General features: G+C 39.2%; 1 protein-coding gene across 8 annotated transcripts in view; it reads right to left on the bottom strand.

Moving 5' to 3' along the window:
* Positions 1-24,926, bottom strand: part of GAB1 (GRB2 associated binding protein 1) — a 91,997-nt gene that overhangs the window by 53,218 nt on the left and 13,853 nt on the right. The window lies entirely within an intron of this gene.

Genomic DNA, 24,926 nt, shown 5'->3' with positions numbered 1-24,926 from the left:
GAGGTGCTGCTCAGGTTCACCCACTAGGCTGTTATGGGAGGTGGGAAGGAAGAAAAACAGCACAAAACAGTGGAGCAAATATGTTGTGAACACACTATTTTAAGAAATGTGGAAAATTTCTTGGGAAAAAAAAAAAAAAAGAGACAGCTCAAGAGCTGGTTCATGTTTAGCAAAATAACTCCTGAACATTTCATACACACAGACAATCAAGTAGTTTAAATCACCTGGCTTAACCCCAGGCAAAAGAAACAAGGAAACAGTGGATATTGATTTCGAGCAGTGAAAGGAAATTAGTGGGCAAAGCACAAATTACCATCATGAAAATTTTAGCCAGTGGAAAAAACCTATTTGTTTTCTTAAAGAACAAAGAATAAGGACACAACACACGTCCTGGATAACCTCCATCTTCCACTGCATTTTGTACAGAGAAGGGCTCAGTCTAACCTTCCTCTCAGGCACCTGACTCCAGTTCTCCACTCTACCCAACATTTATCTAAGAAATTACATTAAAAATAGTTTTTTCCTCACTTCAGCCAGGAGAGGAGTTTGGAGTCAGGTTTTTTTACAGTTGTTTTCCAGGGGACTCAGGTTACAGACACAGAGTTGAAACAAGTGTATCTGAACCAAGAGAGATGATGGAATTTTCAGCCCTTTCACAACCAGCCTATATAAGCAGAAAAAGAGTTATAAGTTTTAAATAAGAAAGACAGACTAACAAATACAATCATGGGTTTATCTCCTTAGCTTACATTCTGTCTTGGTGATCCTGAAGTCACTTATCTGTTCCAACAGCCCAACAGGGCTGAGATATCATCCCTGGAGTTCATTTTCTAAGCACATGCAGCATGCAGAAAGAAGAAAGCTGCATGAAGAAGTAAAGCCAGTGACTCAGGCCCTTTGGAAAGGGTCTTGTGAGGTCCCTCATTTGTGATTTTCTCTCCTTCGTTCACAGGAGACGCTCTGGAAAGGGTAAGCTGGGTGCACTCATACCAACAAAGGAGGTTTTCTGTTCTCATAATCCAAACTCTTGCCTTGTTTCATGGAAACACTTCATAATTTTATATTCTGTTCAGAACAGGTCCTTCACTGGCAAAGTACAGGTGCATAACATTTGTTCTTACAGTAAGAAGTACCTGCAAAGTAGTGCCATTAACAGAGTAGCCCTAAACATTTCAGGAAGCATCATGACTTGACCAAGGTCTCCAAAAAGAAGATTTTGAGATAATTCATACTTGAGAGCAATCTAAAGTTGAAATGGAAAATATTTGCCTAACTATACATACCAGATATTGTAAGAGTCAATTCACTTCAGTCTACAGCACAGAAAGATAACTACAGTAAAATAACACTTTGTGAACATTTCAAAAGTTTTCTTCAAAAGGCAAAAATTAGAACACTTATCAATTCTTTTATTTTCTTAAATAGTTGGTATTTGAAGAAATTTTATTTGATTTTGCATATAAATAATTGGCCTGTCTCTAATGTGCCATCACTAATAGCCAGTATAACCCTGGATTTTAAAATCAATGGCATGATGATGTCTCCTATCATCAAGCTATGCCATTTTTAGTAAGCTGATAAAATTAAACCTAAAAAATTGATGTGTAAGATTTGCTCTGCAGATCAAATCCACACAACACTGGTGGTCTGTAACCTGTTATTAATTTAATATCAATTTAATATTAATTTATTATTAATTAATTATTAATTATTAATTTATTAATTTATTTATTATTAATTTATTATTAATTAATTTAATATTAATTTGTTATTAATTTAATATTAATATAACCTGTACAAGTTTGTGATTTTATTTTTTTGTCGAATACACATGAAAGACTATTTTCTTCACAGTGTGTACATTGCCCCACTTCTTCACATACTGGAATAGTCTGTAGTGGTGGCTTCTTTTATTTTTATTTTTTTTCTGACACCAGATCCAAAATAGTTCCTAGACAAAGGTCATTTCCTTACAGAATTGCTAAATAAATAAACCACATTTGATGACAGAATTCAGAAGATAACGCATTGCTGCAGTTCCCTTGCCAAAAAACAGAATATGTGTGCTTTTGTCTCACTAGACGTGCTTATTAGTGTCCTACTGTACTTTCTGGAAGCAAAAGAAATGGACAAACTGCTCAGGACACACAATGCAAGTTACAAATCTTTCTTCTGTTTGTACCCAAGCTCCCAACATACTAACTGGACTATTTTCTAAGTGGTTATACAGCAAGAGTGGTCATTACCAGTCTTACAATAGCAGTCCTGACTTGCCAAAATTCGGTTCTAGTAACCCTTGCATTACAAATACTGTAACACTGGAGATCCAGAATTAGAAATTTTGTAGCTTGCTAACAAGAGCAAAGCTCAAGTAGAGGAATAATCAAGCATACTACTTTTAATCTGAAATTCAGTGTTTTCAATGAGCTCCTTAAAACAAGTAGCACGAGAAGAAGTTAAGTGGGGTTTCTGTATACCACCAGCTCTGGTATGAACATGTGGTGCCTACCACACTGCTTGTAAATAGGACAGGCAAGAGGATAAGGAGTGACACACTAAACCTCATCACAAAGGCAGAGCCAACCTGAAGGAAAAACACAGGCACTACAAAAACACAACAGTGATACATACACTGCAATATTCCATAGGAAGTTACACAAAGCATATCCTCCCAACATAAACAGTACAGAATTTCACAAAAAAAACAGCAAAGCATGATAAGGCTGACAATGATTTTAAGAGAAAATGACATCATCATGCAGAATCTTACTTTTAAACACAGAAAGATGGCAAACTCTTCATCAGCTTCCAGATGCTGCAACTATTATCCTACTGCATTTCAGCATCACTCCAAGGAGAGCACTTCACTTATTCAGCATCAGCCCCCAACAGCAATACAACTGAAAGCTCTGCAATCTGGTGGACTCAACGAAGGTTTTAATCATCTAATGAGATTACCTCATCCATGTGTGGTTTCACGATGCAGTCTCAATGGTAGCCCATTATGCCAGACCCCTGACACGCAGTATCAATCACACTAATCAGCTTACTCTCCTATCACTCCCACAGACACAGACTGCCATGCACAGAAACCAAACCTGGGCACTGTTTCTACCCCACAGGTTGGAACTGTGGAGACAAAACACTGCTAGGTCCAAGCCTAAAATTAATGTCACTTATACCCAGCAGCTTATGAGCCATGTTCCGTTGTTAAATGTTACATACATATCCTATGCATTCTATACAATAGCTCTCATGGAGAACATGAAATTTACATATAACAATTTACATGCTTACAGTTAATAGATATCACACTGGAAAAACCTTAAACCTTCACAGAACATCAGTAGCTACCTTTTCTGAAGCAAAAGCTCCTTCCCAAGGTACCATCAAGTGAAGCTCACAAAGCACAGCCCCCTGCCTATTTTACTGTTACCAATACAAAAATGCTACAGTAATTAATGCCTTTCATTCACCAAAACCAGGAGCATCCAATCTCAAATTAATGTAAGGCATGTACAAATAAAACTTATTCTGTTTGACAGATGAGGGTAACGAGAAAGTCCAAATATTAAACACACACAACTGACACAATTGATATGAAGCAGCTTTACCCATTTACAACCCTGATTATCAGCCCATTTTGCTGGGCCAAGCATCCACTACTCCTCTCAATGCGTCTCACTCCACTGCAGGAATACTCACTCAAAATGGAAATGCAAAATGGGAAAACCAGCAATGTCAGGGAAATAAGGCTTTGGACCTTGTTATCCCAAATTAACTGCCTAGTCAGCCACTGACTCAGTTGGCCCGGACCTCACTTGGGACTCTTGCTTTGCTGAGCAATATTTTTTTAGACACTAAGATACCAAAAAGTGACTTTGTGTAATTTGACATTCAAGACAAAACACATATCTTTAAAAATATCTAGATTTTCTGCCCCACTTTTCAACAAGCACATGCAATTCAAGCAGTTGTATTTTTAGGATACCATCTTTGGACATCCCAAAGTGAAGGCAGACAGCTCTAGTTCAAAAAATTAAAGACTTATAAATAATTTGCTACCCAAATACATACTAGCCCTTCAGATTAGAATGTAAAATTGTAATATAATTTTAAAAATGTACAAAAATCAAAACCGCAGATACAAATCAACAATGCTTCTTCCACTATTTCAACAAAATAACTGAGCTGATAAAAAGGAGACAAGACAGAGGAGAGGAGAGAAAATGCATGTGACTTGGCTACAAAGAGAAGGAAAAATAGCTCGCTAATAATGTTTCATTTCACCTAAAGTATCCAATATTGGTATTAAAAGGGGCATTATTATTCTGCCACTAGCATAACACTGAAACCTACCTAGAACTGGCAACTGTTAGCTGGTCTCTGCAAGCATGGGACACTCACAGTGCATAAGTGTCTGTCTTGACACTGCTGAGCTGTTAATAGACTTAAATATTTAATTCTGTCCCATCCACAAACTTTCTATTGTTTTTGACTTTGAACAATATTCCAAAAATTTCTTCCTTCTAAGACCAGTATTTCCCTTCCCATCTCCCCCAAAAAAGCTCTTGTTGAAAAACACTGAAATGCCTTCCAGGTCTCTCAGCCTTGCTACTGAAACAATTTAAGAGGGGTAGAGGACAAAGAAGGACATCTTGCTAAACCAACCAGTAGTTATCTCATTTTTACTCCTTTTCTCACAGCTTACAACAGATACCCAGGACCAAAAGTGGTCATGACAAAAGTCATTAGCATAACCAGTTCAAACATGATTTAGCTAAGACAACACTATTATGGGAGATGTTAGGCAACCTAAAACTTTGAAATTCATTGGATGATGTACCTGTAATAAGATTCCTGATGTTATTATGTTAGTTTTCATAGGGATCCAATATGTTAATTAAATGAAAAATCAAAAAATGTGTGAGTTGCGCTCTCAAAAAAAACCCCAAACAAAACAGCAAGAGATCAACTTTATATGAAGTCTGTTTTACAATGCATCCCAAGTTTGCTTAATGCCTCCGTGTGATGCTTTATAAAATTGTCATTTAGATGAAAGTAACTATAAACTCAGGTAGGAGAGTTGCATAAAGCCCAGAAGAGATGCATTAGGATGAGACAACTCATTTCTAATATCATTTTTCTAATATAATTTCTAATAGCAGAGCAGAGAATTTACTGCCTTTCTGTCACTCATTTATCAGTGGGACCATTTTTCTCCCACAATCACTTTTGTTATTCACAACAGAAAGGCACTACGTGGCCAGAAATAAGCACACTGTGCTGCTGACTAGACCCAGTCTGAGCATCACAGAGATACCCAGCTACTAGCTCATTATGGTGAAAGACCAGTCAATCACCTAATCAGAGGATTAATAAGGAGCAAAAGAAGTTGCCCTGAAAAAAAAAATTAAATCAAACATATCAAATCACTGTTCACCTTTCTGTTAATTTTTCTGGAGGAACTGGAATGGGGAGGAGGGATAGGAGAGAGCAGAAGATAAGAATTTATGCAGGCAGGTGAACCTATCATTCAGAATAGAATGAGACCAAATTAAGAAATTGCCTTCTTTTTGATAGAAACCAAGTGACAGATTCATGCTATTCCTGCATTTGCTTATTCTTGTTGATCTCCAAGGTTCTAAAATATTTCTCCTAGTGCAGGATAAGCATCTTAAAATTGCATGAACATGCAAGCAAACAGTGAATAGAAAAGAGTGAAAGACAGTAGAAACTGATTTTCAGTGCAGGATAAGGGGAAAATAGGGATTTGTTTTGGAATAGGAACAGCAATTATAAAAATAATTTTTAAAAAATACCAATTCCTGCCACATATCAAGAAATTATTATCTCAAACTTGGTATGCAAGACAAGTCATTCTGGGTTATAAAAACAAGCTATTTCTGGCACATTTCTTGTTGGCCAGAACCTATAGATTGCTACACACTTCTAACCAGGGCATTGCAATAGGTGCAAATATTGAAAGAAGGCTTTAAGAAATATCTTCCCACCTGACAGTAATTTCTTTCTGACTTCATTATGATGAAGCAGAGTGTGAAGCTGCACTGGAACTTACGCCCACAGAAAACTTTAAAGATGAGAAAATGCTTCTGGAGGTGGACATTTGACCACATTCCACATAGGATTGGGGTTGTTTGGGTGTTTCTGTAATTCTGAGTATTTAAGAGTCTGTCCTGGGAAAGTGCAGGTGCTCCTCAGGCCAGCATGCTTTCAAACCTCGCCTACAGGATTTGCAATGGATGCAGGTCAGAACCACAAACCTCAGCGCATTTGCTGCACGGCACCGCCAAGACCTGGGCTAGAGCAAGGCATATCTCAGCCTGCCCAGCACATGAACAACTCCCTGAACAGCACCACAGGAGGGACACACACACATTTACACACAGGCTGACAGAACCAGCGTATCCCAGCTTCTAGAGCAGGGAACCCTGACCCCTTCTACTGATCTCATCCTCTGGCCAGCTCTCTCAGACAGCTGGGCAAGGAACAACCACTACCAGGGGACACACCAGCTCAAGAGTAAGGAGCTCCAGGGCACTGTGCTACTAATGGGCAAAATAAAAAGCTGGCCTAGACAAGTCTTCAGCGGCAGCAGAGCTCTAGCAGAGTGAGCTCCAGACCCAAGATGCTGCTAATGAGCAACCTGTGATATCTTCTAATCTCTGTAGTGAAGATTCAGGGATGAAAATAAAGGATAAGATCTTTTTTTTGGAATCTGCCTCCTCTGTTGTACATTATTACATGCAGAGATATGGTATGCATACACCAGAAACAACATGATTTCACAATTATAAATTACCAACATTTGGTAAGACACTGATTTCAACTATTGTTCCAAGAGTACCAAGTAGTCATTTGCTAACATATGAATTGACACCACTAAAATGAGATTTTATGGTATAAATTTATGATCAAAAAGAAAAACAGATCAGTCTCATTAATTTTACTTACTAAAAGCACACTTGAAATGTTTCACAAAGTAGAGTGAGTTTTATGGAAGAGGGGGAAGCACCAAAGTACACTCATGAAACCAGAGACAAGACATATGTATAGGGTAAGCTGTTCCAGGGGCAAAATATCATGGAAGAAACACACCTGCAAGAAGAGGGAAAAGTGATTAATGAGCCCCAAGACCTGAGGAGCTAAAGTAGCATTAGCTAGCAGTAATACAGCATGTCTATTCCAGCAAAGCCCTGCCCACACAGGGCCAGCTCTGTGCCCTGTCCTGCTCTGGGGGGATGTGTGGGGTGGCACACAGCTCCCCACCCACTGACCCTCCTCCTAGGGCCACAGTTATCCAAGGCCATCTGCAGGAAGCATCTCTGTACAGGCTGCACGTGGCTGCTGCTCCGATGCTTTGGCTTCAAGAGTCCAGCTTAAAAGGGAATGCTGCTGTATTTATTTATTATACTTGATCAGAGGTGTCTCTTAAGATCATAAAGAACACAACTCTTGCTCATCCCCCAAGCACCTCCCTGCAGCTGTGCAAGGGTGCACACACACTCGTACACACGTGTATTGGGAGGACAGGGAGAGCAACAATTGATTTCCTGCAAGTGTGACGTCCTGCTGTATTTCCCATCTAGAGAATTATCACAATCCCAGATGTTTACAGAGTGAAAGACAAACTGCAGTACCTCTGCACAGGATGAGACAAGTGACTGCCTAAGCACGTGATTTTAAGTGCAAATTCAGAGTTTTACTGCTTTTTCTATAGAGGCTCTCGTTTCCAAACTCTGGACCTGCAAGGTGAGGGATAATAACAAGCATGCATGAGTTTCAAGTCACTTCAAGTGTGTCTGAGGGAATTAACTTAAACAAAGTATTTTTAAACTTCTTGCAATCAAGTGTCCTCCCAGCACTGCTCAATATGACACACAGTTGTCTGAAGGATGCAGTTGTGCTACATACAGTTTCATTTTAAAGTTTCATTTCTGTGTTTTCCATAAAATAAATACTGGCAAATTTTCTCATCCAACAAGTTGAATCACAAGTGATTAAGGGTCATCTAAGCCATACCATATTGTGTAAATGCTTGTTAAATTATACCTATAAAAAGGAACTCATTTTATCTACATAAGATAATTGTGTAAACTACACAAAACACTAGTAATGACTGGGTGTGTGTAGCAACAAGAGATGGCCAAATCCTTTAGAATTTAGATGGCACAGTAGAGTTTTGCCATTACAGCGTCTCACAAGCCTAAGATTAGTCTTGCCTGGAGATAACCTACATTATCCGGGAAGAAAAACAAAGAAGAAAATGTTGCCTCTACTTTATACATCCTGCAAGACAGAACAATTGATCTCTAGGAGCTGTTCTATTTCCTGGTGTGGGGCAGAAAATAATAAACAGTTGAATTATTTTGAGGAGGAGCTAGGAAAGAGGGTGACAGCTTGTATCATCTGGGAATCTTATGTGTCCAAGAAAGAATCAAGATACATCAGTGCAACCATGGCAAGCCAGTCAGAATATCCCAATACAATATGTTCTTGCAAGAAAATAACCATGGACAGGGTAATTACTGGAACAACCTAATTATTCAGCAGCATTGAGTAATAAATCATTATTTGATGCAACTTCAGACTATCCACTATTATAATAAATACTGTCACTAACCATGATCAAGCATTATCTTTAATGAAGATGCTTCAAATCAAGGAGCTTGCTAATTAGCTGTGTCCTACATCTCAGAGCAAACAAAGCAATCTCAGAAGTCTTCTGCAACCAATTTGTAAAAATGGGTGACTAGAATTAGAACTAGACTGCCCAATAACACGTTGACAATACTTCTTCCATTAAGAAAACAAAAGATGCCATCAAGAAATGGTGCTATGATTTTAAATTGTTACTGATATGTTTCTTTTGGACTGTGACTGCTCTTGGTGTACTTTAGCACTGTGACTCTCATTTAGAGAAAAAACTGACTGCTACTTTTAGCAACTGTGTCAATTCACCATCTCCTCACTGCTGCCATTGCTATTTGAATACTAAGTCACAGAAATATTGATCACACTGCCAACTATTCAGAAAAAAATTATAGTAAGTTTCACAGACTAAAGCTGATGTAGAGACTTAACTGAATTGCCTTTGATTAAAGGCCCAGCTGAAATTACAATGCAAATAAAGCAGTTCATTTTAAACAGTCAGTTTTCACAGTAGTGTCCTGTTGAGAAGAAATTCAAATTCCTTCTGAAGAATGACATCAAAATGACCTCAGTTTCATGTTAATAAGGATGACTGTTTTTCTCAGACTGAATGATAACAGACAAAGAATTTAAATGAAGGAAATAGTCATGAGGCAGGGGGAATCCTCTAAAAATGGTGAAGAACTGAGCAAAACAATCAGAATTACACTGGATGATTCAATGCTGCTGAGACTTACCACACTATGTACAAGTGACAGTAGAGCATTGTATTCCTTTTTTCCAGTTCTCATCTTGGTCTTGATAAGAATAATTTAAGGAGTGAAAAATTTAGCCACATACAAAGCAAGGGTCCTTCTTAGTAAGCATAGAAAGCATTTCTTATTATGATAAGAATGGGTTGGATTAACTGTATTGGCAAAAAGAAAAAAAAAGGCTCTTTTGCCATTTGAGTTTTTAGAACTCCTCTCCCCTTCCGTGCAGCACAACCAGCAGCTCTATAAATGGACTATCAAAAAAGAAGGTTTATTAATTTGAACAAATTTACATTTGGTAAACTGCAGAGGGTCCTTCACTGGCCAACACATATGCAAAAGGATTCAAGCATCTGTTTTACGTAACTGTTAGCTCTCTTTGGTGTCACATGCAAGAGTTTTTCTGCAATACCATCTAAATGCAAGACTATTTTTGCTATCACCTGCAGGTTCAAAAGTAGCACAGCAATATCAAAGAAACCTTGCCCACACCTGCAAATGCCAAAAATTTTGGTTATATGCTACTGTTTTCACCACAACTTCAGTTCAAGTTTAGACATTTAGCAGAGCAGCACAAAAAGCAGTAGCTCCAAGAGCAAACCAAATCTCAGCTTTTCAGAAGTTAAAAAGAAGAAAAAATAAAAAAAAAAAACACCAGGCAAAACTCCAGTTGCCACACTGAGTTCAGGTTAACATGTGCAAAATATCACCAGTGACAACAAAAGGCAATGCATGGGGTCCAAACCAACAACTCCTGCATTCGACATCTCATTGACTCACGTGAATCACTAGGAAATACAAATCTCTCTTATTTACAAGGATATATGAGGTAAGACAAAACCCATATTGTCACTGTAATCCTGTTCATGTGGAATAAAACCAAGTTTGTAAACAACCGAAAGGAAAGAGAAAGCAAACTCCTGTCAGTCAACACATTTCTTTTGTCTTATATTATGAAAGACTAAGAAATACTTCCATGGGAATTATGTAAATGTTTTAACTGTAAATTTTAATCTGAGAGCTACAAATAATGATTTCAATAGCTATGGATTAGAGCAGAATCTCTGTTATATTGAGGTGAAGCAAAGAGGTTGGTATTTGTGCCATGAGTACACAAACAATTTGTAATAAAGCACAAGTGATACTCTTGATACTCCTAAGAAGTATTACAAAAAATACATACAGCTGGAGAAGCATGCACACACAAACAAAAAATAAAATTAAAACCACAAGAGATCTCAAACTCAGTTTTATGCCTATGTCATCTATTTTTTCAGACTGGAAAGGTGGAAAACCTTGCCATCTCCCCAGTCCTCTCTGGGACACTTAATATTCTTTTTTTTTTTAATTAAGCATACAGAAAGTCATACTGAAATAAGTGACTGGAAACTATTTCACTTCTCTCTACAGATATTCTCATTTTGTATTACCATCAGATCTTGACACCTAAGTAAGAAATCCTGGTTGTATTTTATATGGGCTGTTAGAGAGATTTGCCATTCAGAACATAGTTTGCAAATTATTCTCCAGTGCTTTTAACTGCATAGTTAAACGCAGCCAGAGCAAAGTGCTTGAGCAAGCCTTATAAAACAAAAGGCAGTTACAGCTAAAACTGCATGTATAAGACACAAGAATTTACAAAAATCAAGACATATCTCAGATCCCAGTCTTATAAGCATCTATCCCAAAGTTTACAGTTAAAGAAAAAAAAACCAAACAAACAGAAAACCAAAAGAAAACCACAGAATAAAGACCTTCACGTGAATATTTACTACTGTTGGGTGAACTTGGAAACACTGTCATAGTTCCTCCCTTAAAATGAAGTCAGTACAACAACTCATAAAAGCAGAAATAGTGCAAGAGTTAAGCTTATTTTCAGTATGAGAACATCAGTACCTGCAACATAATAACAGCCAAGGTTAGTTTTACATTTTCTCACTTGATGTGTGCAGTTATCTCTGGACAATACATTATCTCACACAAGTTTCTTTAACATAGGTGATGCATGAGGGGGGAAAAGTCTGTTCTTCACATGGAGAGAGACAAAGTGGGCAGGGCATCTCCAAAACAGTTTCTCTTTTCTCTTTACCTTTCACAGTTTTTCTTACAAGCAGGGACTGAGGCACTTGCCAGATCTACTGCACTAAGAAGAAACAAAATGTTTTGCAACAGCCTTGGTAAACTAGAAGTCACAGCTTTAAACCTAAACACCAATCATTTCAGTCACACAGAAGTTGGAAAAAGCTACTGGAATAGCAAAGACTGAATTTCAACAGTTTATTAAGTTTTTTCAGGCAGTTATTAGAATCTAGATAGTTAGCAAAGCCCCAGCAGGATTTTTTTTTTTCTCCTTCAACCTATATGTTCTAAGGAAGCAAAACCCATTGGAGCTTTTTTGCTAGATTTCTGTGGTGTGTTTTCAAACATCATCCCTTTTATTTATTATTGCAGTTCTTGAGAAGAACTCATAAAAAGATTATGAGGAACTGCTTTCTCTAGAGTTGACAAACATTGTTTCAAGATAAAAGCACATTACACACTGTAGTAAATCCGGTTAGTGTTTCACCACACAGTCTCTTTACATCCAAGTAAAAAGGCACTGAGATTACAAGCAAAGAGAAATACCAGTCCTATACCTGTGAAATTGCTTTATCAATTTAGGACAGGAAACCCCTGTCAAGATGACTTCAGATTTCATGCATTTTTTTTTTCACCCAAATTTAGTAACCTCTACATTAGTTTAGGCAAAATGCTTGACTTTTTCCAAAAAAGAAGCAGCTAATACAGAAATTTTCAAGATAATAATGATGATGATATTTCTATTTATTTACAATGATATTTATGATGATATTTCAGTAGTTATCATGTGCAAAGAACCCCTGCTACAATTCTTAAAAGTTTGGCTTGTATAGATATACTTAGAAGCACATACCTGCCCTTTTGTTACCCAGAGATCTACTGACCTTAAAAGCCTTAAAAGTTCAACAGGCTTCTGTTGAACACGACTTTGACCAATGAAGTGTGCTTGCTTAATGACTTAATGGAGGCAGCCCATTAGCTTACAAAACAGCATCACTCTGCCTACCCAGAGAGAAAGCAGAATTATCCCAGCGGGACAGAGAGAGAGAGAGAGTCTAGTAAGGGGAATCCAGGAAATGACAAGTGCAGGATTTGGATGTACTGAAGATGGCAGGGCAGGAAGACCAGACATACCTGTGCCCTTGCTGCTGCCCCTCTCCATGGCTAACATCCCTTCCTGTGGGTTTCAGTGGTCCTTACATCCAGCAGCATATCCAGCATATTCTTTTAACAGCAATATGCCCTTATCTCTAAGTCTTTCCAATCAGTGATATTCTTCTCTCCAGTGTTCCTTAGAAATCCTTCTTTCTTTAAAAAGAAGGGAGGGGGATTAATGACTGTCTCAGTTTTAATCCTTCCTCACACTCCCACACAGAGGCCTTTTTTTTTTTTCTTAAGGACACTTCACAAGTACTTCATTATGTTCAATTTTTTTTTTGTGCCCAGTATATATAAAACAGCTACTTGCCATTTTTAACTCATCCAAGCTGCAGCCAAGCATCTTGCCACAGAAAATTAGGCACACTGCTGTTAAAAGAAAAGTCTCTGGATACTTAGAGCTATAATGGTATGCTTAAGCAAGCAAACACATGAAAATGCCAAATGTAATTTCTTACCTATGTCACTTGCAGACTCCTTATGAGTCCACATGAGTTTGATTTGTTTGGGGTTTTGTCAAGCTTCCTTTAAATGATGGAGAAATAAAAGCACCCATATTTTCTACAACCAGCACACTCCAATAAGAAAACTGACAATCTTAATTACTCAAACCTGTCTAGTTCACAATTAATCAAGAATGCATAGCATGAAGAGGTTCCACATTCAACCAGCTGGTATTTTAGTGAGATTGCATTCATATTAAACATGATATGCTACAATACTCAGAGAGGGAAGAAAAAAAAACCACAGCCACATATATGCCTTATTTTCACACCTCATACTGTCAATAAAGCTTTTCAAAAGCAAAACACCCAAAAAGAAAAACCCTGTCTCTTAATGGAACCTGGCACTGACTTGGGAAGTAAACAGAATACATTTAAAGCTGTTACAATTTAGTAATAGTTTTGCAGTGCTCAAACCACAATAAACCATGCACAACTAATATCCAAAAGGAAGACTCCTAAGTAGCAGAGTTTCCAGGCTCTCCTTCAGAGAAAACCTGCAAGGTATGTACCCAGCACCACTCATGCCTGTCATACACCAGTGCACCTGTGCCACTTGGTACTTGTGCTCAAAGGCTGAACTCTGCTCAGTCCTTCACTGTAAAAGCAGAGGAATACCAAGAAACCCAGCACATTTTTCACACCTTGTTTCAGCTCTCCCCTCTCAAGTCACCCTGGGGACACTGATTTGCCCCTCCAAAAAAAAAACAAACCCTGTTACCACCAGGTGCTGTGATCCACCAGAAAGTAATACTGAAATTCCCCAAGAGAACAATTTCAGCCCAGCTGACAGCAACTGTAGGTTTGAATGATATATTAAAAAGCAATCAAGCTGATTACATTATGCGTCAAAACATGGTTAAGTGGTACAGTTTTGCTGCAATGTTAAAAGAACATCTGATCCTCCTCTGAAGAAATACAGTTGCACTGTCAAGACAGTGGCAGGGAAAAAAGATGAAAAAACTCCAGTGGAAGAAACAGGGTTTTGTCAACAGTTACTGGATTATAAGTCTATGGCTTCCCACACCCAGTGAAAGTTTTATGGAAGCAAAGGGTGAATTTAATGACCTTGCCTTAAGAAGATGGAAGAGACTGTAACATTACAAAATGCTATTCCTTTTGGCTTTTCTTGTTTGTATTTTTAGGTGCAAGTGTCTTGTGTTATTCCCCCCGCTTCCTTCTCAGCAGGCGTAGGCTCGCTTCTAAAGCTCCCAGTAAACCACCTCTCCTCGGAAGCACAGCCTGGCTGCTGCAGGCCAGCTCCTCTCCAGGTTTCTACACTCAGAGCCCAAGATAAGAACAAAAGTTGCTGTAGGAAGCAGGAATAAGCAGCTGGGAGGGGACACAGCTGGGACAGCTGACCCTGCCTGACCAAAGGGATGGATATTCCAGGCCATGCAACACCATGCTCAGCACATAAAGAGGAGGGAAGAAGGAAGGTGCGATGTTGGGTCTGTGGTTAAACCAGGACAGTCACTCAAGGAGACTACAGAGCTCCACTGTGGATGTGCTACGTTTCCACTGCAGACAGAAATAATATACACACGCATTCCCCCCTAGCAACCACAAACTCTGGTGCTGCTCCACTTTGATCCAGAAAAGAGGGAAGTACCTTAGGAGGAAAGGACACTGTCAGAACTTCACCGGCCTTTCCAAATGCAAAGGCTGCCCTTCATCCAAACAAGAAATTTTTGATCCCTAGTAAGTTCACCCTAATAGGGAAGCATCTGCTGGACACACAAGCCAGACACCAAAAAGATACCTCAAGTTCCTCAGCCAACGCTATCACAACATGCTGTGATATCTGTGACCCGAGATAGCTCTTGGTTATCCAAACTGACAATATAGTGTCATGACTTTAAATGAGAGATCTCCTTCTATTTTTAATTCAAAACTTTCCACCTGAAGTTTCCTCCAAATTTTGGAAGCTTGACTAAGAGAGACAGTTCAAGTCAAAACAGCTGCAGAGAGAGATACAAGTTTGTACACACTTCTGCATACCTTTGCGTTAGTACTTTTAACGTGGTATGGCTTTTTCTTTGAAGGACTAGAGAAACTTTAGAAGTAATATTGTGAATATTAAACTTATGCTTGGATTGAATGCAGGGTAAAGATAAATTAGCAGTGTAAAGGTATGCTTTGTTGCACCACCAGCAAGTCTATCTGTGAACCTCACAAAGCTCCAGAACTGCATTTCTGAGACTCTGCTGTGCAGCCCAGGGGGCACATGAATTTATTTGCCCACAGGTGGTTTGCATCCGCACGTTAAAAAATCCATCTGTCACTTACCCAGCATTTGGACCAGCAAGAACTCATCACCCCACAGTCTGCTTTTAGAACTGCCTTTTCCCTTTTTTCTTTCCTGTTTTTAACCCAGAAGAGTTTTGCTGACTCCTCCTGTGAAGAGCAATGCCACAGAATCGCTCCCAAGTCTAAGGCACTCCTCCACTGCAATTCCAAAATGCAGACTTTCGTGGGCAGCCAAGGAGATACAACAGGAATGCAACTATTAAAGCAAGACTTTTCTCCCAAAATACTGTTATCAGCCTGTGAGTCCTGTACACAGGATTGCATCACATCTGTGGAATAAAATGCAAAAAAGTCATTTTCCAAGGAAAAAAAGAAAGATTATGTCCCACAAAGCTCTCTGCAGGCAGCTGGGAAGTGGATGTCTCCTTTTCCTACATAGTGAGTAAGAGACTAGCAAAAGAGTATTTAAGTCAGCCAACACGTAAAGTTTCCCTTTCCAGCACTGAGAAAAACCCAACCAAACCCCTAAAAAATCCCAGCAAAAACAAACACACACCACAAAACCAGGAAATTCGGCTTCCATGCATCCGACCTGAGCAGGAATATTCACTAGTGATGGCTTCTGACTCCAGTAATAACTTCAACAGAAAAGCTGTTTCAAGTTATTTTTTTAGCTATTCAGTCAAAAGTCTTTGCATTTTATACCACGATCCAACAAATAAATTTCCTTCCAAAACCCCACCCTCTCTCCATGCCAGAAGTTCAAAAATCTGAAATTCTAGTCCCATCCTGGACTAACAATTCATTGCTCTGTCACCAAGACATATTTTGCAATGCCTCTTCAGTCTATTTGTGGCAAGAACAATCCATAAAATCCCGAACTGCCAAAACCTGCTCTGATATTTCCACTCCACTTGCTCCCACCCTCACTCAAGACTCCAGTGCAGCCTGAAAACAGAGACAAGGAAAGGGTATCTCTGCCAGGAGTCCAGGTATTTTCCTCCTATGGCTACTGAGTTCTCTATCAATTCAAATTGAAAGATTCCCAACATGTCAGTAAGTTTGAAATGGAATCAATAAAGCTATTTGTCTCATTTCATTCTTGCCTCATGAATGAAGGAAGAAGAACAATTATTGATCAGAAATCAGTTCACCAGGTGCTGCAGACTGTGTAACTTTAGGTGCATATACTTATAAGAATAAATGAGGAAATCCTCCAGAGCATAGCAGTCATTGTTATTAAAAAAACACAGTTTCTCTACTCTACAAATGTGCTAGTGTCTGTATGATCTTAAATACTTTGAATTTTATTCCTATAGATGTTTCTTTCTGAGAAGGCTTGTCAATAGAAACACTGATTTCTGAACATACAGAGTGAAAGCTGTAGACAATCTGAAATTTGAAGACTGAAAAAGAGCATTTGATTTTGGGCTCCCTAGGATAGCAGGAAATTGAAAATGGAAGAGTTTAAGTAGTAAAGCAATCTGGAAGTGAAGCTTTTAAGGAACAACATAACAAAGGAAGTGTATTTATAGGTTTGAAAATGGGGGAGGGGGGAAAACACTGAAGCAGCTGCATGGTTTTTGCACAGTGGACAAGAAAAAACAATTCAATGGGAGGAAAAGGCAGACCAAGAAGAAAGTAAAGTAGTTAAAACCAAAGCTGCAGTACTTAACTTATTCCTGTCTCCAGTATCATGAAAGTGTTGCTGCTTTTTGTTTTTACTTTAAAACTAGTCCTTTTTTTTCCCCCTACCTGATCCAGTTTTCCTAAGTGCCTTTCCCAGTTTTCATAATTAAACCCATTAAATAAATTATTATTCAGCTATGACGTGTGTTGCTATGGCAAGGACTGCGATAGCAAAGATTCAAGCTTTTATGACTTCACTACAAGGTCATGGAGAAGCCTGCAAGCAAGAAAAATGCGTGGTGGAAAAAGGCCATTTCCATTAACACCAACTGCAAGGAAAGACACCAGGATGAAGTACGTGAAGATTGGTCTAAGGGCGAGTGTTTCATCTTGCACTCCAGCCTCTGCACCACGTCACAGGAGGAAGAGAAATTTGACTGCTGACTGCCTCATCCTTCTGGTTTTGTCTGAGCGCTTCGTTAGGGCAGTGCTCCAGCAGTGCATGAGGCGCCAGGGCCACATCCATTCATCTGCCCACTAACCCAGCTGAGTGCTCTTTTGCCTTTCAAAGTACCCATAAAAACACTGCAAGACTGTCATCTTTCAAGAGGGTGCACTCCCTGCCAGATAACTTTAAAGCGGTGCTCGAGGAAGAAAAACACAAGAGCCTGGCTTCCGTTCCCACCAGCGTCCAGCCCAGGTGGGAGAAACCCCACAAGGTGCACAAGCAAAGCAGCAATGCCAGCCTAAGGTAGAGGGGCAGGAACTTCTGGGAATTCCCTGGGGACAGTCAGACACACTTTGTAGTCCCCTTGGAAAGCCGTGCATGGAGTGAGACAGAGCCCCACAGCAGGGGGGAGAGGTGCAGGGAGCAGCCTCCAGCCCTACATTCAACAAGGCTGAGGGGGGAGAAGAAAAGCTGCCCTCACATTTCTGACCAAACTTCCTCCCCAAACAGTCAGAAACCACTTTTGCTGAAGGCCATGACTCAGAAGAAAGAAGTGGCCACTCGCAGCACGGTGCCCTCCAGGTGACAAAGGCCACCACACAGACAAGCACAAACACCAGTCTCTAATGAGAAGCATAACCAAGCTAAAGCAAGGTGCCTCTAACTTGTTGCTATTTTTACCAGTAAATCTTGTCCTAAAAATATTTGCGTGGGGGAGGAGGAAAGGAAAAAAAAAAAAAAAAAAAAAGGAGGATTTAGTGAGGTGTCAACTAAAAACTTCTCATCAAATGCATGCATGTATTTGAAAGCAAATAAACAGCTTTGATGCTGGTCCGCGGTGGTGTCTACAACTCAGCAGAGAGGACAGGTAGGCAGACTCTGACATTAACAGAAGAGGAGGGAGATCCAAAACCAGAGATGAAGAAAGCACACACTTGTACTGAACTTTCCAAACAAGTTATTCCAGTTTAACATTTTCTTCCTGAACTGACATAGCATAAACAAGAAGCAATGAAGTAATGAAATGCAAAGCTAATCCCGAAGCATGAAAGTATTATAATTATGCTGCGCTTTGCTAATTTTAGAAGATGAAGAAGAATGACTCTACCATAATAAGTCAAATGTAAATATACAAGGCCATCCAATCACCCACAGTGCATGCAGCCCACATTACTCAATTCTCTGCATCCTCTCAGTTTAATGCAATAAGAGCAGCAAGGAATTCTTCTATCTCCAGTTTGCTAGATAAACCTATTATACTCCAGAGTAATTTAAAGATGTACCAGTCACAATTTCCTTTACTTCAAGCCTGAGCTTCTATCTGCAGGTTTCTCAAGACACAGGAATTGTAAAGTCCAACACCTTCACAGTGCTCCTTGCCCCTTGCTGGCTCCACCAGCACCCCTGAATCCCAGGGAAAGCCAGATTTTCATCCCTATGGTACCCACACACCAGGCTAGCATCATTATAGTCTGAAAACAGCAGTTTCTTACATGGCACACAAAATAATTACACTGAAAATTCAAATAATGAAAAAAAAAACCCAACAAAACCACTAAAAAAGCAAACTACTGAGAAGTTTGAAATAAGGGACCATCTTCCCTTCTAGCTACTATTTCCAGATAAAAATCACTATGGGTCATGGCCTCTCCAGTTGTAAAACCAGCATTTTGCACAAACCTTCTTTCTGTAACAAAGATTATGGAGGTCAGACAACTGCTCAGAAATATTGAGATGCAAGACACATGGCAAACTATGCATAAATATAGGCTCACTACCTCCACTTTAAGTTACCCTAAGAAACTAAGAACAATCTATCCCAAGCAAACTATGATCAGCACATTAGGAAAGCTCTCAAAATAGGAAAAGTCAGGAAAAGCAAAAATTCTGAAGCTATATTTCCTTCCAACCTTTTGGAAGAGTGGGAAGAGCGGAAGAAAAAAAAGTCTGGAAACATAAATTGCTTCAGTGGAGCTGTATTTTTAGTTTTCTCATTAAATTTTATTATTGCTTTCATGTAAAATTAAAATATTTTATTTTTTACTGTGACAGAAATAATAATTAAATATTTCTGTTTTATCAAAATATTTTTATCCAAAGGTCATTAAATCAATGGATTATAATAAGGTACTTCAATTCATTGAGATAACTACTCTGAATAACTCTCTGGAGGGAAACAAACTCTTTTGAGAAACTTGAGATTCTTGGAGACAAATGAGTATTACATACTGATGTTCAAAAGGGATTCAAAAAGTGATTCTAGACATCAAAGCCCCAAATTTTTACAACAAACCTGATTCTATAGTTGAAGCAGTTCTCATGAACAAAACTGGTAAAACATATATTAACTGCAGAACTTGATTCACAATGAGATTAATTTCAGTTTTTCTGTTCAGCACAATAGGGATCAACTTACAGTAGCTCTGATTAACTGTCTCACTTGAGAAATTTTTTCCTAGATTTTGCTTCATATTAACTGATGAAGCTTAGTCCAAGAGGAAAATAAAACTTTCCTTTGCATTGGAAGTGTTATGCACAATGACTACTACATTCTTATTACTCTAGATCTTCTCAGTAAAAGAAGCTGTTCATAGTAGCTCTATTATATGAAATACCAAAAATATTCTTGTGATGAACTCCAAAAGGTCACCAGAAGACCAATAAGGCAGTGAGCTTAGGAAAGGGGTTTAAAAAAAACAGAAAAAAAAGTTGCCTCACTTGATACAAACTGTCCATCAACACATTTTCACTACATTTCAGAACAATCTATAAGAAAAACTGCAGTTCCCATTTTCCTCTGTCAGGAACTCACGTCCCTTGATTTATATTTATTTTTTTAATACAAAAGGCTGGTATTACAGTATTTTTGAGTGTGCCTGATTTCCCAATCATTCTGAGATGTCTGAAAAGCACAGAGATTTTGTGTGCCATTAGTGTGTCATAGCACAGGGGCACAGTTTGTAAATGCCATGTAAGATCTTAAAGTACATTCGCGTAGCTCTGCAGACTTCACCACACTCACTCAACAAGACAGGCTAGTTTGGCTTATACAACACGTAAACAAGCCTTAGAGCAAACATGCAGTAGAACAAGTTGAAACATTGGTTACATTAGTTAGACCTCATTACACCTGAGTAGGCTCTTCATTTCCAGTTATTCCCACTAAGAACATTGCTGGTTAGCAAGATCAGAAAGTAACAAGCCATCACCTTTTCTCCACTCCACTCCTGGACTCCCCTTTCAGGAATACTTTGCACAGACTGATGCAGCAGGACAACTGGAGAGCGCACACACAGGTCTGGACCACTTCCAATTTGCTTTCCCATCCATATGCAGACAGCTCCATCTTTTTCTCCCAGTCAGGGTCATTGCAAAACTCAAACCATGCAGCCCAGTCAGTTTTAGCTCCACCAGCAGCAGCCCTCGGTGCCTTGATCTGTGCAGGATCCTGGTGAGGGGGCTCACACAACTATTTCCTCTTAGACAGCAACAGGCTTGGATCACATCATCAAATCACAAAATATTCTGAGTTGGAAGGGGTGGCACATAGAACACACGGCTTATCTCCTGTGCATAGCACTTAATTCTGCTTTGTCACACACGATTCTTAGAGAACTTCTCAAAGACTTGTGAGACTAGAAAGCACTAGTGCCAGTGGCCATGTCACCACTATAAATGTATCTTCCAGCTCCAAATGGCTTCAGACTTGCATGACAGTTTGGGAGAAGAGTACCAATTGAGGCATCATCCAGGGAAGACATCACTGATGCTGTAAAAGCACCTGAAGACTCCAAAACTTTCTACCTCATTCAGATGACGGAATGAAAGCACGTTGTGAATTCCACTGCCTTTAGGTTTTGTTACATTAAAAATAAAATTTAAAAAACCTAATTATTTTATTATTAGAGTAGTGAGATCATCAAAGGAAAGAAAAATGGGCTTTATAGTTAAAATTGCATTCCTTTAGGGGTCAGCTTTCATATTTGTGTTTGCTTTTATAGCTCAGTGGAATTTGAACCACGCACTCTATTTGGAGCTTTACTGGAGGATGATCACAAAGAAACTTTAAGCTGATACAGAGGACAGCAGCTTATCTTGGCAGCACTCCCAAAAGAGCAGAGATAACTCCCGTGCTCACCAGTCTCTAGCCTGTCAATTCTGTCTACGCACAAATTCAATCCACTTTGGCCTTCGTGGATTTCCATATGGGCAAAGTCCAAACTAGAAAGGAATCTCTAAATCTGCCCAGATCAGACTAAAAAAAGAGCAATTACATGTAAAGCCTGCTACATGCTTTCCAAGCAGAGAAAGAGATGCGTTCCACCATCAAGTCTTGTGAAAAATTTGTACGTAGTTCCTTCCCTCAGTATAGACATAAGAACATCTCACAAAAATACACAAGTGAATAGAATAACCTCACAAATCTTTTGTACACATAACAGGAGAAACCAATCCTGATTGAGAAGAGAATGCAAAAAACACCCTCTAGTTCTAATAGTTCAGAAAATAGTTTTATCACTTAATCCCAAACTTAGTGCAGAGTTTAAAACTAGAGAAAAATCTGCTTGAACAGTCAAGAAAAATAATAATATATAAGTCTCTATAGAGATTTAGTGCAATTATGAATGGCTTTAAAAACCTTCAAGGAAACTGCATTTTATGAATCTATGGAGAAAAAAAGAGTTGTGGCATTTAGAGCTATATAGGCCAGCCCTGATTAATATCTTTACCAATGATCTGGATGAGGGGTTCAAGTGCACCCTGAGTAAGTTCACAGATGACACCAAACTGGTTGGGAGTGTTGATCTGCAAGAGGGCAGGAAGGCCCTGCAGAGGGATCCAGATCAATGGGACAAGGCCAATGGTGCGAGGCTGAACAAGGCCAAGGGCTGGGTGCTGCTCCTGGGCTGCAACAGCTCCAGGCAGCAACACAGGCTGGGGCAGAGGGGCTGGAAAACTGCCCAGAGAAAAGGAGCTGGGAGTGCTGGTCAACAGCAGCTGAGCACGAGCCAGCTGTGCCCACAGGGCCAAGAAGGCCAGGGCATCCTGGCCTGGAGCAGCTGGATCAGCCACCAGGAGCAGGGCAGGGACTGTCCCCCTGTATTCAGCACTACTGAGGCCACAGCTCAAATCCTGTTGTTTGGGCCCCTCAGTAAAAGGAAGACATGGAGATTCTGGAGCGTGTCCAGAGAAGGGCAATGGAGCTGGGGGATGGTCTAGAGCACAAGTGCTGTGAGGAGCAGCTCAAAGAGCTGGAACTCTGTAGCCTGGAGAAAAGGAGGCTCAGGGAGGACTGACAGAAAAAAAACCCAAAACAAGCACCCAACCAAAAACTAAAAGCAAACAAACAAAAACCAAAACAAAAACCACCAAAACAAACAAACAAACAAAACCAAACCAGCTACATTGAGCTCTGTCTGGTAAATGCCTACATGCCCAGGCAATGATGAATGTGGGCAAGGCCATCTACAAGTTCCTGGAATAGGCAATTCTAGAGCTGAAGAGTCTTAAATGTCAGCAAAATGTTTGGTTTCTGTTAAAGGAACAGAAATGTCAGCTGCAAAACCAACTTCCAAGAAAAGAGAAAATATACTTAATTTGGTAGCAAAACATTAGTGGTAGCACTATACAGAAGACAAGTCTTGAGAAAAGGCAACATTTAGGAGCAGAGAGATTGAGTGTGTGCCATTGATGCAAAGTTTACATACAATGAGCATGAGGAGCCATCCACAGACAGATCAATGGCAATGCAGAGCAAAGATGAACGGATACAAGCTGACACAGAAGCTGCAGAACTTCAAGAGAAAGTGAGACCAAGAGGAAAAGGAAGAAAATCAAATAAAAGACTACTACCTTTTAGGAAAGACAATTAAGTTGCAAGGGTAGCAATAATAAAATGTCATGAGGCTATGTAAAAAAGCTCAAGCAAGGAGTTTTTGATTGCTTCTAAAGTGAATAAAGGTGAAAAGGGAAAAAAAAAATAAATAGAATGAATCGGTATCAGCTTGGAAAAGGTCACCAGTAGGCCTCTGCAAGCACCTCCAAAAGTCTTGAGGAAAGATTGAGCCAGGCTAAAGCCAAGGCTTCCCTTTCTAGGAAGGCTCTTGGCTCCAAATTTTGCTCCAGCTGACCCCTCAAAGAAAACCTTCTGGACACACTGCAAGACTTACTTATTGACCTACATTTTTACCTGAACACCACAGGAATGGAGGTTTTGTAAATTCTCCTATTTCTTACTAGGAAGGCACAGAGATTTCTTTTGTTGGCACATCACTAATTCCTAAGTATATACATATATATATATATATATATATATATATATATATATACACACACATATATGTATGTATGTATGTATATCAAGAGGTTCTGGTAATCACTGAAAAACATAAACTGAGCTTTTGGAATTTATCCTTTTTTGCACATTGAGGTAAGTTTTACCACACTCAATTGAATTTCAATTGGTTCTTTCAAATAATTTCATTAACAACACTTAATTTTTAACCAAGACCCATAACAAACTTGGAGGACTCTCCCTTTTTTTTTTTAAGTAACAATAACACATGACTAACTAGCTACAGTTCAAGCAATATGTCCCTGTTATCACAATAATTATCCCAAACAAACCTTCTGAATTACGCCATTGAATCTTAAAAGATTTGCTGGGTTCTGTTTAATCTTTATGATACACCCTTGGGTAATTTCACCCTTGTGAAACAGTCCTCGTAAATCAAAAGCTCAGTCCTGCAATCCCATCTGCACCTTGGGATCTTTTTCTCCAGGTGAATAAGAATGCCTGAATGCTACCAGAGCAAAACTGCAGTTCAGAAGAGATACGTTTAATAGCCTCAATGAAGTCTCTTCCAACCAGCCTCTTCCTAACTGTGTAGCCTGCACTTCAGGGATCTGTTCTAAAAAAATAATTAATCAGTGCTGGATGCTGCATTTCTTCATGAAAAGCCAAGATTGACACACTGAGTCGACAAGTTGTATTTTGAAATAGTTTAATTCGCTAAGGAGATGACTCTGTCTCCAAATGATGCAGATTTGTCTGCTGTTGTCTCAGCCAATTCTGAGGCTTGTTATTCACTACTAGGTTGATTTCAAAATCAGACTACCCCTTCAGAAAGTTGCAGAGACTATGACATCACATTTATGACACTTTGTTGCACAATTACAGTGGCTACATCCCTGGATTTTATTTCATGGGAAAGCATGTTTCTACTATAGCCACAACTATTTCCTTGGCTTACACCTGTCCACAGTCACAAGTTTTGTTATAAAGCTTAGCATGATTTTTTTCATACTACTATATAGGTGTTTAGTAGTAACTTAAGGCTGCATAGTTCAATTGCATAGAGAAATACTTGCACTTTACAATGAGACTTACTGAAATTTCACAAGCAACTCAGAAGTGCTGCTTAACAAGTTGCT

This window comes from Agelaius tricolor, unplaced genomic scaffold, assembly GCF_023055355.1.
Source record: "Agelaius tricolor isolate 1412-34295 unplaced genomic scaffold, bAgeTri1.0.p SCAF_34, whole genome shotgun sequence".
NCBI classification, from domain to species: domain Eukaryota; kingdom Metazoa; phylum Chordata; class Aves; order Passeriformes; family Icteridae; genus Agelaius; species Agelaius tricolor.
This window is presented reverse-complemented; position numbering and strand designations above follow the sequence as displayed.